Below are 14948 nucleotides of genomic sequence, written 5' to 3'. Positions count from 1 at the left end.
AAGAACTACTACAAATTACTTTTTTTTGGGACTGGTATTTCCAGTCCCAAAAAAACTGTCTGTCCAAGGTTTCTTCCCAAAGGGGAGTTTTTCCTTTCCTTCCTAGACCTGCTCTATCTGTAAAGTGTTTTGAGATAACTCTTGTTATGAATTGATACGATAATTAAAATTGAATTAAAATTTAATTATTATTTTGAACATGCCCCTTTCAAATACAGATTAACTTACACAGAATGAGCAGCATGCATGTCATGACTGTTGGGTCTGTAAGTTTTCTATCACTCTATAACACTTACTAGTAAATCATTTGCCATGTAGAAATATCACTTTTCCAAAAATTATGATTTATGAGTTTAGTGATGTTAGACTGCTATTTTGAACACAACTGTTATACTGTAGAGAGTAGGACAGAAAGCCAACAGCCCTACCTGCTTACATTATTTGTAGTATATGCTTACAACTGTCTTTAATATATGTAAAATTTCCAAAACAAATCAATACGTTGACAAGACTGGCAAAAAATCTCTAACTCGGTCATGCCCTCACAGATGAGCTAAAGCTCACTCATCATGGCTGATCAATACATTATTGTCAATTGCTGACCTAGAATATGTGAATAAGGGCAAAAGGACACCAGCTGCAGCATGTGCAACTGAGCCACACACACACAAAACAGGCTGATAACGAAGCAAGCAAGGAATCCAACACAAGTTAACCCTCCTGTTATCTTCAGGTCAAATTTGACCTGTTTGCAAACATGTTTTATATCAGAAATATGACAAAAGAACGTTAAAAAAGTGACAAATGTTGGAAAAACTAAAATAACACTGGAACAACAACAAAAAAGTGGCAAAGAAGTTGGAATAAAATTGACAAAAACGTTGAGAAAAGTGTAGAAAAATAACAAAATGCTAAACACAACGTTGCTGGGTAGACAACACAAGGGTTAAACACATTTACACTTTAATAGGCTTAAGGGGCCATTTCACTCTTTGTCACTATGGATGCTGCTACTGTTACCTGCATTTAAAGATGAGACATTTCTAAAATATATGAAATACTTGTTAAAAAATGCCACTTTTCATATTCCAGGTTTCATTCGTTCAGACTTCACGTATAGTGATATGACTAATGTCATATCATTGTAGGGTTAGCTTTGCCAGACCTTCCTCCACAGTGCTGCTTAGGAGGGTCTGGCTAGTCTACACAACATTCTGGGATGGTAGAAAAACATGTTCCGATTTATTTGCATTTCTTTATAACAATCACAATCAAACTTGGCGCTGCTGAGCGTTATACCAAGTCCCGGTGCTGCAGCAAAATAGCCTTGAGAAGGAACGTTTTGATACGTTCAAAGGTTGTTTTATTCGTGCAACAGAAAACTCAGATTGGACAAGATAGTCTTGCTAGCTGTCTGGATTTGCCCTGCAGAGATCCGAGGAGCAGGTAACTATAGTCCTCGTAAAGCCATGGAGTTCAAAATTACACAACAAAGAAAGCAGAAGGTAACGGGACATCTGAAAGGCGTGCTATCCACCAAAATTTCCAGCAGCAATGGAGCAATCCCGGAAGTGGAAGATTGTAGATATAGACTATTGTAGGGTTAATAAAGTATCTAGAATAATTTTAAACACTGTTCGTTTGCTGGATCACAAAGCTGAAATGCTAAATGTTGGCATTTTTACTTCCAAACCTCAGAGAGGAACCAATGTCCAGTTGTTGAGTAGGGAAAATATCATCACACAGTCACTGTGATTGATTGAAGCATGGAAACAATGGCTGTCTGATTTTGATGAGGACTCTGACTCAGAGTCTGTAATTCCGAACAGATCTCCAATGACACAGCACGCTGGTAAGCTTTTTATATATGTCCACATACAGTAGGGGACATAGACAAACATTAAAACGTTATATTCAATTAAGTAATTAAAATTCAACATCAAATATTCCTTGTCTTTGCTTCTTGGAAGGCAACATTCCCATCACAACACACATTGCCAAAGCAACAGCCTCATTTGTGAAAGAAACTTTCACAGTGTGTGTGTGGGTGTTTTGTGGCTCAGAAAAAGCAACTGGATACTACTATTTATCTTTTTTATGACTAACAACCACCCATAAGAAGCCACACAAAGTAATGTGCAATATGTGTAATGTGTTATACAATTATACTCTCTACTCTAGTACTCCAGTTAGAATCTCAGCACCAGTCTAAAGAAAAATACACTCAATAGCAAACTTAACATGCTCAATCAATTCATTCATAGGGGAACTCATAAAATCCATCAAAGGTACCACATATTTTACCAATGCACTGGAAACTAAACGTGAATGCCCATCAAATTAGCAGAAAGCTGTCTTCAAACTGCTTGATTAAAAAAAAAATCCATATTTACAGGGCCCATGACATGGTGCTCTTTGAATGCCTTGGTGATCCCCTATTACCATATCTAAAGTCTCTTTCCTGAAATTCTGCCTCGGTGCAGAATTACAGCCGATAGAGCCAGTCACACAATGAGCTTTCCTTAGTATGTGCCATTTCTGAGTCTGTAGCTTTTGAGAAGGAAAGGGGGGGGGGCAAGGTGGAGGCTGGGTGTGTGGCCTTGACCAACTGCCACTTTGCTCGTTTGAAAGCCATGATGTCTCTCTCTCATGGGTGGGCCAAATTCTCTGGGCGGGCAAAGCAGAGAAAGGGGAGGTAATATTGCCCCTTATGACCTCATAAGGAGCAAGATTCCAGAACTGACCATCTGAGCTTTTCATTTTCTCAAAGGCAGAGCCGGATACCCAGGGCTCAATTTATACGTATTGCCACTAGCCACAGGGGGACCATAGGCAGGCTGGGGGAATGCATATTAATGTTAAAAACCTCATAAAGGGAAATTATCATTCCCTGGGGAAATTAAACTTAAAATGATAACACAAAAATGGAGAAAAAAATAGAGAATAGTACAAATGTGACCGACCCAGTGCCGACCTGACTGTTTCTGAACATTGAGTCCAAAACAAAGTAAAGGAAGAGTTTGTTTGTTTGTCTGTTTGTTTGTAGCCACCTCCAATTTCTTTGTTTTGTTTGTCTGGTTTCGCGTCTGGATTTGTTTCTTCAAAATGCCTGCTGATTTAATTGAAAAACAAAGCAATCACATTGCCATTAAAGTACACAAAATGCAATTGCTGGCATATCCTGTCATGAGTCACACATTACTCATGAAGCACAGGTTTACGACTTCATTATTAAAAAAAAAAAAAAAAAAAGTGAAGAAAACCATCTTGTATACAGGATATGCATGCATACATTTTTTACTCTACCAAACTATGAATCATAACAGCGGCCTAATGCAAAATAACACTGACATTGAGAAAACTTTTTGCTTGCTTTTTGTGGTAACTCTGAAGAATGCACAGACTTGCTGGGAATAAATAACTTAAGCTGAATAGTATTTGATGTAAAGGAACAATATGAGCATTGGTAGCTCCTACTGACCTTTTACTACTATGAGAGAGCTTCCTCCACTATTCTCCCAGCAGACAAAAACGATAGCTTACAGTCCACACTCCTCCACACAAAATCTCCCTTGGTTCAAGGCTACAGAATGACTCCCACTTCAGGCTCTTCCTCAGTCTTCCTTTGTCTGGTATAACTCTCTAGCTGCTTCAATGATTTGGATATTCATTGTTACTCTCTAAGCTCCCACGCCTTGCCTTTTCCTTTACACCTTGACTACTTCCTCCCACTACTCCCACCACACCAATAACTTCCGTTCTTTTCTCTCCCTGTCTCTTCTGCCAGAAGCTTGCAAATTCAATGCAGCAAAAACCACTGCAGTTTGTAGTTAGGTCAGTGTTGACGTAGTCTGGATCGACGGAAGTACATTTCCAGGATAATTGCCTGACATCCAGTTATTGGCTCACGCGTGCAAACAACCCAGAGTATTTTTTTTCTCCAATACCAGATTATTATGTGTGGAGTACACGGACCTTACACCCAAGTGCTGTGGAGATAAGTCTGGCAATGTGAGACTAGTGTTGACAAGTAATGGGGGCAAAGGGCCAATAAGGTGAAACCTGAAAGGTAATGGTTAACCTGATAATTAAGGTCAGCAGGATGAGGGCAAACTTCACAAATATAGCACAAGACAACACTGACATGAGTAAAGCTTTTAAGGGAGGGAATGAGAGGAAGGGGGGGGAAGAGATGGGAAATCTCTGGGAAAATAATGTAGAAGTTTAAGAGTAATAATAAAAAAAAAGAAGGTAATACCTGAAAACGAGGGAGGGTCAAAAATGCCAATAAGGGTGCATAAACAAGGAAACGAGAGAGAAATATGAGGAAGTAAAAGAAAACAAAAGGATTCCCTGAACTCTGAGGGCACCTGACGTAAAATCACCTCTGGACAAACAGCCCTTCCCTTTGACTTTGCACAAGAATCTCAGTAAATATACCACTACTCTGTTGCCATTAACTCAAGGGAGCCTGATAAAAAAAAAAAGGTTATAAATGTTCAATGAGACTGTTGGCAAATCCGTTTTACAACCCATAATTTTGTTAATTTTCCAAGAATGTTAAATTAGAAAAATGTGTGAGACATCAACACAATGGTTCAATTCAGATGCTTACATGCAGATGGAGGTCTTTGATGTAGCATTTATTGCAGCCATTTTGTTTGTTTTTTAGGTAAATAAGCCGCTGCATCTTGACAATACCACACCCCATTTATTGAAGCCAGAAGTAAATGCCAGTTTATAATGATTGGTGAGAATCGAGAGTGGATATTAGGCAAACGTTCCCATCTTTCTTGATCAAAGTTGTTTTCACAAGTCTCTGGGTAAACTAAGCAATATTTCCTGTACTAACATTAAATAAGGATCAAAACAAGATTCCCTATTAGTAGATTATAGCCGTTTTCTCATATAAAGTCTGGACAATGTCCGACAAATCAAGTCAAAATCATTGTCCGGAACCGCCCTTTCACACAGGTGGTCCATGTCAGACATGTTCTCAGTTACTGGAAAAATCAGTTTGGTTTAGGCGAGGGTTGGCGCCTGGGTAAAGCACACAGGAGGCAAGACATGATGCAGATTATACCGCGTCCATTGAGACGGTTTGCTACTTGGTCATAAACATCAGACTATTTTTCTGTTGTTGTGGATTTGTCTGACAATTTCAGTGTTTAGCCCTTACCAAAGAAAAGTTCCCAAATCTCCTCATCTCCCCATTTTTGTTAGTGTCTTCATTACCCTTCTTCTTCACCCTCTGACCTATGATAAATCACGCCCACTTGCTCGCTGTAAATTCACCAGACAATGACCTTCTTAGGTGCCTAGGTAGCTCACCTGGTAGAGTAGGGGCCCACACATAGAGGTTTACTCCTCAATGCAGGGCGGTGTCGAAACTGCGGCCCTTTGCTGCATGTCATTCCCCCTCTGTTCCCTTTCATGTCTTCAGCTGTCCTATATAAAAAATGCCTAAAGTGCGCAAAAAATAATAAAAAAAAATCAAATAAAGACAATGACCTTTTCACACTTTGGACATTACACAGTCTTTGTACTACGGAGCTGGCAGGGTAAAGTGTGTTCAATGTCTGGTCCAACTGATTCAGAGTGATAACAAAAAAGGGTTTAAAGTGCAGCTTTAAAGCATTATTTATTGTGTTTAGCCAAACCAAACCCTAGTCCAAGTCTTGCTGCTCTGGAACTCCAGTGCCACGCAGTGCCATGTTAACCTTAAATCAATCTGATAGTGAAAAATAACCTGTGAACAGCAGCAATAACAGCATGCCACCATGAGACTAGCCTCTGACAAGTTTTGACAAATTTCCCCTTTATGACTTAAATAATAAGGTGGATGAGTCTGGTGAGTCATTCAGGTTAGTAAAATTGGCCTAAGATAAGGGTGCAAGCCACATGACATTGGAATGCTATAGGGCAATGAACTTTAGATGAATTTCTTCAACTCTCAAACAGCCTAAGGAACTCCATGCCAAGATTGGCTATTTTGAAGGTGCCGTGCCACACAAAACCATTTTTACTTGTATTTTTTTTAAATGTTTGAGGTCCATTTGCATTTGTGTTATGTCATGAATGTGAAAATGATCCTCCGTCAGCTCTAGCCACTGAAAAGAAATAAGCGGATAAATTAGGCCACTTACAACAGCTGGTGAGTCTACTCTCATGTGGCCTGAGCTCATTACTATCCATGAGCTTGCCCAGTTGTGCTGGGTAAAGGATGCTGGCTCCCATTGGCTGGCTGTCAGCCTATTAGAGTCAAGAATCTTTGCTCATTGAATATTAATGAGAACTGCCACAAATCGAGCTGAGTCTTCTTGCAGGCTTTCTATACCTCACTATAATGGCTTAGAACAAGGAACCAAGGCATTTTGTCCATGTTATAGAGTCCATGGTAGAACTTCAGACATTACCACAAAGTGATTTAATATGTGTGGCAGGGCTAGTTTAAATTAATAAATACAGAAGATAAAAGGGAATGTGGAGGATGACATAATTGAGAGTTATACCTCTGGATATATTACGTACAACTAATGGCAATGGACAAATTTCACTGGAACGCTCTGGTGCATCTACGTCAACAACTCCCGGATTTAATTTGGTGTAAATTCAAACTGACATGACGGGAAAGTCAGTGCAAACTTAAGTGTTTCTTTTTTAGGAAATCTAAGCACTATACATTATACATTAAAGTGGCTTTTGATTGACAGAATGAAACAACATGCAAGATTTAAAGTTTAATTAAAGAAAAGCTAAAATCTAAATGGTAATTAATTTACTGACTTTAACACATTTACTTTAAAGGTGCTCGTGTTTAAGAGGATGAAATTGTATGTGTTTTAAAAATATATATTGAGCCGTAAACCTAAAGTAACCCCTTTTCCTACATGGATATTCCATTATAGTGTTGCAAAATCAAACCCCATTTGCTGAAACTTGCAGCAAAGTCTACGAAGCCCTGTGAAATCATCCCCACGCTGCAGTCCCCAAAAAAGTAAAAAAGGGCCTTCTTTGCCCTCTGCTAAATCTCTATGTCACAAGGAAAAAAGGCATCAGTCCAAAACTAACATATTTGCTCACTGACATGTAAGGTGCTCAATGTGGCCAGACAGCACTCAGAGGGAACCGTTTCTCACTTTACAGACAGAGCAACACTCTTGTTAGCATCCGAAACAAACCATCAGAAAATAGTTTCCTTTCAGTGATATCAAATGATTATTGCTCCATTTGCCGAAGTCTGCGCTCAGCTTCAAACGACAATGTTAAGAACAACAGACAAAGCCAGAAATCTTTGTGTAGTCATAGACTCTGAGTTGAATTTTAACAACCAAATTAAGACAATTACAGAATCCGCCTATTATCACCCTAAGAATATTTTAAGGGTTAAAGGATTTATGTGTCAACGGGCTTTGAAAAGACTTGTGAAGGCTTTCATCTTCAGTACAACTGATTACCGTAACGGTGTCTTTACCGGGCCCTCCTTAAGAATCAATCAGACAGCTGCAGCTGATTCAGAACACTGCTGCTCGAGTCATCACTCCAGTCCTAAAGTCTTGATACTGGCTCCCTGTGCCTCAAAGAATTGATTTCAAAATACTTTTGATAATTTATAAACACTAGACGGTTTAGGGCCAAAATACATTTCTGATCTGCTACTACACTATGAACCACCCAGACATCTCAGGCCATCTGGGACAGATCTGCTTTCTGTCCCCAGAGTCAGAACTAAACAGGGGGAAGCAGTGTTCAGTTTCTTTGCTCCTCATATCTGAAACAAACTCCCAGAAACCTGCAGATCCGCTACAACTCTCAGTTCTATTAAAGCAAGGCTGAAGGCTTTCTTTTTGATTTTGCCTTTCTTTAAAGGTTGCTCATTTCTTTAATGTTTAATTTCTTATACTGCACTGTAACTTTTATTCTTGTGTTTTATTTGTTTTTGTAAAGCACTTTGAAATGCCCTGAAAATGTTCTATACAAATAAATCCGCCTTGCCTTGAGGTTCTGTGGCATACTGTACAATTTTTTTTTGTCTCTTGCTCTGCTAAGGCAAAGCCCTGTAGTGCTAACACTATAACACTATTATATAAAACTCATTTCTTCTAGGGCATCGCTTTCTGTTAAATTCCTTTTAGAAACTAAATTAAAAGAAAAACATTAGAAACTGGTGCTGTCAGTTAAACGTGTTGTTAACGGCATTAATGCAAACCCATTTTGACGGCATACATTTTTTTTATTGTGAGATTAACATTCTTTTTGGCCTAAAAAACTTTTTTTTTTTTTATTCACCTGCTGTTGCAACAACTAGTAACAATAGAAAAGCTACAACAACCACACCAGATCTAGCTAGACAAGAAACAAAACAACAGGCCCACCGCACACACACGTTTGGGCTTGCGAGCCGGCCAGAGTAGTAACGTTACGTTTTGAGTGGATGGCGAGCACGAGACAAAATGGATGCCAATATGATTCTGAATGGAAAGTTTACTTTTTAAAAGTTGCCAAAATGTTGAAATGAGAAAAAAATAAAATAATAAATCAGACAAAAAGAAATGTATTAAAGAGTGTTAAAAGCAAGTTATAACTGGGAGAGGACCGGGTCTGGGCTGGGTGCTGGCCCTTTGTGTACTGTAACAGAGGCGTCTTAGCATGACCATCGTATGTCTACTGTTATTCTTGAGTATGGCCCGTACAGGACTGATGTTATGCAGGCATGCAGTGTATGATTCTGATTTACATAAGCCTGGTTGTATTTAACATTCCTAATGTTAAAAAAAAAAGATGGTGCTCTGATGTGACGGTACAGTCACCTTTAGGAACCCTATCAAGGAAGCAGTCAGCCTGGTCTAAAAATGTTCACTCTGCTATTGGAATCAAAATTATACGATCTCTATGGCGCACTACTTGCAAGTTTTAGATTACATAATTAGAAGTTACTAGAAAGATTGTTTAATTTTCTGTTTTTCTGACTTGAGGGAAATCCAGTACTGTTTTTTCTAAATTAAAAGCTTAGTGGGCTGATCTTTGTGTGCGGCGAAGCCATTTGTGTAGGAACCACTAACAGCCAAAAGAACAGGATAAGCCCGCCTGGTATGCAACAGTTCATAGCTGCCTTCATCCTCTCTAAAGCAACAGAGGTGAAATCATATAATTTCCTCTTGTTAGCGGGAGCATTCAATGGATTGAGGAGAGTATTACACACAGTTTCAAACTCAGTACTAGTCTAGTCACAATCATATAGACAATCCTCTATGAAAACCCCAATAAAAACCACACACGGTATGCTACATGCTAACCCTTTTGATTCTAGTTTCCTGTAATTCTGGGACTTGACATATCGGGCACGGTGATGGACCAGCACCTTTATTGAGCAGATAATAACAGTTTTAATAGCAGAATTAAGCCAAGTATCCGTTTATCTTCCACTGAAGTATTGTGTGGAAGACTCCTCCCAGCCTGTCTAGACTGCCAAGTATGCAGGTGTAAATCAATACAGCCACACACTCTCTCACACACTCTCTCACACACTCTCTCACACACACACACACACACACACACACACATTTCACAGTTCACATTTAAACATCACTGGAATTTGAAGTGCACCTAACAGCATACTCTCAGCAAGATTTACAACAGCAAAACAAGCATTCCATTCAACAAGACAATACACAAATAGATAACACAGGATAGAAAAAAAACACAAGAGCACCGCCCCATAAAAACTAGATGATTATGATAACGGACTTGGTTCAGGGTAAGGGCAGGGGTTAGGATATAACAAACTGAATTGATGGATTGTGAGTCTGTGCTTGAAAACAGATTCTTTTAAATTCCCTGATGTGGCTTGGCAAGCTGTTAGAAAGAGAGGAGCTCTGAAGGAGAAGGGCCTGGCACTCAGTGAAGCTGAAGGGTCTCTTACTGAAGGAGTAGAGCTTGACTTTTTCAAGATAATAGTGTTAAATATACAGCTGCTCTTCATCATAATTCCAGTTCAAACTGCAGAACCAGACTAGATCTGTTACCAGTATTAGCAACATTTTGTTTCCAGTTTTATCGTCAATGACAGAATTCTGTGATTTAATGGGTGACAATGGAAGGATAGATAATAATCCGTTACAAAATCTAGGCTCCAAAGAACTTTTATATCAAACTGTCAACTGTCAAGAGGTTTGATAATGAAAACAAAAAAGCTGGTATATGACTACAAATGTAAACAAATGTTACATATGTACATAAAAAGGTTGACATAGACGTAGTAAAGCTCAAAACAGAATGTAGGTTAGAACATGGATACCTAAGTAGTTTCTGCACAGATGAAACAAATATTTTTGGAACATGAGAAAATGTTTGTTCTATATGATTACGGGAAGTAACTTTTTTTTGTTTTCCCATCTTTTCATAGATTGTCCTCCTGTCGAGCTCTCTGAGGAACACATCTCAGATGCCTTATGGTTACTCACCAGGTAAGAACTCAAGGCATGCAAACAAACCTGACAAACAATCTCTGTTTTTTTTCTTTGTTGAGGGGAGGGTCATCCAACTTTTGTATTCATGAAAACAGCAAAATTTCAAAGTGGCTTGTTTGGTAATTTTTGCCGCCATCGCTAGCAGATGGGTCTGAGCTGTAGCTCTGTAAAAAACATACGATTTCCCAAACTGAAACAATCCCGGCCGCACATATAAACACAAAACAAAACTAGCTTTGCTAGTTCCATTGTGTTGTATTTAGGGATGGGGAAAAAATGTATGCTTAGATCCATCAAAATTCTCTTTAGAACGATTCAATGCTCGATTCTGATAAGTTAATCAATTGTTTTTTATTAATTTCAGTTTTTAAAATGTGTTGATTTTTATTTAAAAGTTACTGTCTGTAATGAACAAATCAGAAAACAGAGGGACTGAAAGCGGATTGGATAATGGACAGCAACTTACAAGTTTTGGCAAGAGTTCAGAAAAAAACAAACACAAAAATGGTCAAACATTATCCACATTATGTATTAAGACATAATTAGGCAAACACATTTAGGCTTTAAATCTACTTTATCACTTTATATCTGATCACATCCTGTTTGATGTTCTAAGAAGCCAATTCTCCAACATGACTGAGCCTCTGACATGGAAGATCACTGTGAGAGAAGCTGAATTTCACAAGCATCTTTAAGGCTTAGGCATGGAATAACTACACAATAAAAACCTCAGTAGATAAAACATTTCATTAAAACGTGTGTGTGTGTCAAATACCGTACATGTCAAAATCTAACAAACTCAGATTTAGGTGTATATTTTTTTAAATCACGCATGGAAATGTACATAAAATTCAACTCAATTTTTTCAACTCAAAATTGAATTCATCAAGATGCATCTATAAATTGGTTTAGAACTGGATCGCTGGCCTCTGAATCAGAATCGAATTGTGAGGTGCCCAGAGATTCCCACCCATGGTTGTAGCTAACCCCCAAATTCCTCTGGATACGTAATCGGCTCCGCTGCATGTTGGCTCCGTGCACGCTGTCCGGATTTGTTGCGGAACAGCTACGGCCGTAACTGACAGCTGAAGTCACAAGAAGCCACAAAATCTCGCAGATTTCAGAAGAATAGAACCACAAAACCAACAACAGTTTGTTTCCATCCAGAGGAGTAGAGGGGAAACAACTGTGTGTTCTGTGTTTTTAAGGTGTAGTGCAGGGAAATATGATCTGCCATGAGCATGTCTGAATATCAATATTTAGCAGCTCAAATATCCTTTTTGGCCCACGTTATTATTTGTGAAATTGTGCAAACAACAGCCTTTACAATTCATTTGGGAAGGAAGGAGTGGTAACATGCAAGCTCCAAAATTGACAAGAGACATGCCTGAAAAATTGAGTTTTGACTTTTTCAGCTTTGGCAGCTTATACCTGTGCTAAAATATACAATGACTGAGGAAGCCTAGTGACCAGTCCATAGCAACCAATTTTTTATTACCCAGTGTGCTTTGTTGAATGGTCTCAATGTTTTGTTTCATTTCATGCAGTTACTAGTTTACAAGAGGAGTAACTTAATATTTGAAGTAATGCAGGAAGTGAGCATTTAGTTTCCATGCTTATTGTGTTTCCATAACAATGTTAGTGAGTAAATCTACTGAAATGGCCACCATGTTGGCAGAGTGTGATGTGAAAGATGAGAAGGCAAAGGTTAGTCATGTGTGTCATGGTTGTAAAAGATCAGTGGCTATATCTGCCTACATCTTTGCCAAGTGCATCAATCAAAGAAGGCATCAATAAATTGTTGGGGAGGGTCATGCCTCTTTCCCGATAATTTTAGAGGGTCATAAAACTCCTCCGGTAGCCCCTTGAATAAAAAATGAACAGTTCCTTAGTAGTACACTGCTCGCAGAAACATAGTACTACAAGTAAAGGATGAATGCCAATGAATGCCATTCTCTACAATGGTTTACACTGTCAGAGGCCGGCAGATAATCTTAAACAAGTCATGGCAGGAAAGAAGTGGTTTCAGTGCAGCGGCAGGTCTGAGATTAGCCACTGTGAAAAAGCAGAAACACTCAGAGTCAGATTAACTGACTGTAAATGGCCTCTTGAAATAGCTCCTTCAGATCCAAACACAGACATAAGCTTCTAAATCAACACATAATGCCTATTACCCCACTCAATTCCCTATTTGTTTTTTGATTTGGTTTAATACATTCTGCCGCTAATCTAATACTACTTGACTCTTTCCTATCTAGCATCAGAATTATTAAAAGGATGACAGCTTCAATGCTAGAGTCTGTCAATCAAGCACAGACCAGAAGAACATCATTCACTACTTTATACATCACATTTTATACTGAAGATATTTAACCGTTGCCTTATACAGAGTGACAAACAGTGCAGTTGGTGTAACGCTCATTAGCCCAAGCCAAGTGTTAAGAAAATAAGTTGTGTTTGAAAGGTGTACCTTTTGAGAATTATTACTCAACTCTGCAGTTCCCCTTCATGTAGCATCTTTCTGCTCATTGTTCCCGTTTGTGGCCCGCAACTTTACAGCTTTGGTTCACTGTTACCGCTCTTAAAGGGCTGTTTTTGGGCTCATAACTATATGTACACACCGCCACTGACTTGAGGTGCAAAGACGCTCTGGCCGCCCTGTGAAGGACGCTTGTCAAAAAGTACGGGGAAGCTTTTAAACGCTTTGGCCGCTCCGATGTGGCAGCGTTCTCTGTTTGATCATGGGAGAAGGACAAGCAGTTACTGTGTGGCCAATACACTGACACTAGAAACCTTTTAGAAATTACATATGACAGAATTTGTATTGTTAATTGAGCAGCCGCCAGACTAACCCCTGTTGAGCCGTGCAGAACTTCACTGTGAGCGGACCGTTTAGAGACGATTTGGCCGGCAGCTAACGTTAACAGGTCCCTCTTTGCAAACAACATTATATCATAAAAAATAGGTGACCCAGCAATGGCGATTATGAACTTTTCCTCCATTTCTCAGAATTAATGTTTTGGTAGGAAAGAAAGTTTACATTGCAAGTTTCTCCGGATTCAGCCAGCGAGAAGAAGTCTATGCCCTGATTGGTTGCTGGTGTTAGCCGCTGCTTGCCGCTGAACCGCATCATAGCTCGTTACCATAAAGTTTACCAAATTTCAACTTTTCTGATTAACACGCTCAAAACGCGACGCCAACAGATTTCTCACTCCTTGCAGCTGAGAGAAGCCGGCTTTCATTGAAAATGAATGACTTCCGGTAACTTTTGAAGCTAAAGTCGGCAGCGGTGTGTACGTACAGTAAGGCAGCAATTTTCAAATGAAAGGCTATGTTAATTTCACAATACAGGTTTTGTCTAAAAAACAGAATAGCGTGACATAGGGACAAGTCCATGCAAATGGTTTACCACAGTCTGCCCCCATTAGAAAATTACATCAAATGTGAAAACAAAAACGAGACTCTTCCCACCCACTACCTGGCATCCATTTATGAGCGAAAATAACAGTGCTTACTGGAAAACAACAGTGTCTGACAGAGAAAATGACTCATCTCTTACTCTATCCCTGCATCTCTCGCTCTCTCCCTTCCTCTTTTCTAGTTACCAGATCCAGCACATCCTGTACATAAAAACATAGACATGAGAACATAGACATCAGTACTATGCACAACATGTTTACCCCTCTGTTCCCAGTACTGATGGGGCCGGCTGACAAAAAGTTATGGAAATTAACAGTGTCTACGTTGTTTTAAGTTGTTTTAAAATGAGAACATGAAAACGGGGACATAAGGAGCACAGAAAGAAAATGAAAGGACACCAACTGTCAACATTGTCTCCATGCATTAGTCATAAGGGTGGGATGTCTACAATGGACAGATTACTTGCCAAGGTTGTTCTATGTAGCTGTAGCAGCCTAGTCTACTGACGTCAATAATCAATGGTGGATGAGATCGCATTGAAAGTGATCATTTCATTTTCTGGCCCAAAAATGTGGAAGATTTCATTCAGGCAAGCAGAAATTTATTTTGAGAGAGTTTGATCACGCTCGCGAGATATGACATAAACCTGATGTCTTACACATTCACTTACCTAAGGCTGCATTTAAGTTTTCCTTCTATAGCTCCTTCAACAGTACCAAGTTCTGAAGACATAGGTTTTGCTCTACACATGTTTTAGTATTAAATGAAAAAAAAAACACCTATCTAAAGCAGTATTTGTTTGCTGATATTTTAACCTTAAAGTGGCACTGAGTCACTAATAATTAAGAAGAGCCAATGAACATCATATAGCCTAACTATGAAAAGCTAAATAATAATAGTATAAGTTACTTGGCAAGAGTTGTGAACTGACTACTGCATGAGGAACAGCATTATACAGGGTGGCTACAGGTATTAACAAGTCAAATTTAAGACTTTTTAAGACCAATTCTAAATGAAATTTAAGACCAAACTTACGATGGAAATACAAAGTGGAAATAT

At 39.0% G+C, this 14948-nt stretch overlaps 1 protein-coding gene across 3 annotated transcripts in view; it reads right to left on the bottom strand.

Moving 5' to 3' along the window:
• The window catches only part of LOC117947284 (vitamin D3 receptor A), a 67665-nt gene that overhangs the window by 32720 nt on the left and 19997 nt on the right, over window positions 1–14948 (bottom strand). Inside the window, exon 1 of one of the 3 annotated variants that reach the window (XM_034876016.1) lies at window positions 3482–3569. The exons of the other annotated variants lie outside the window; for them this stretch is intronic. The gene's annotated coding sequence lies outside the window, so the exon portion shown is untranslated. Of the gene's footprint in view, window positions 1–3481; window positions 3570–14948 lie in introns of those variants that run through there. 3 annotated transcript variants of the gene reach the window in all.

The sequence above is a fragment of the Etheostoma cragini genome, chromosome 7 (assembly GCF_013103735.1).
Source record: "Etheostoma cragini isolate CJK2018 chromosome 7, CSU_Ecrag_1.0, whole genome shotgun sequence".
NCBI lineage: Eukaryota > Metazoa > Chordata > Actinopteri > Perciformes > Percidae > Etheostoma > Etheostoma cragini.
The sequence above is the reverse complement of the archived record's forward strand: the minus strand, read 5'-3'. Positions and strand labels throughout refer to the sequence as shown.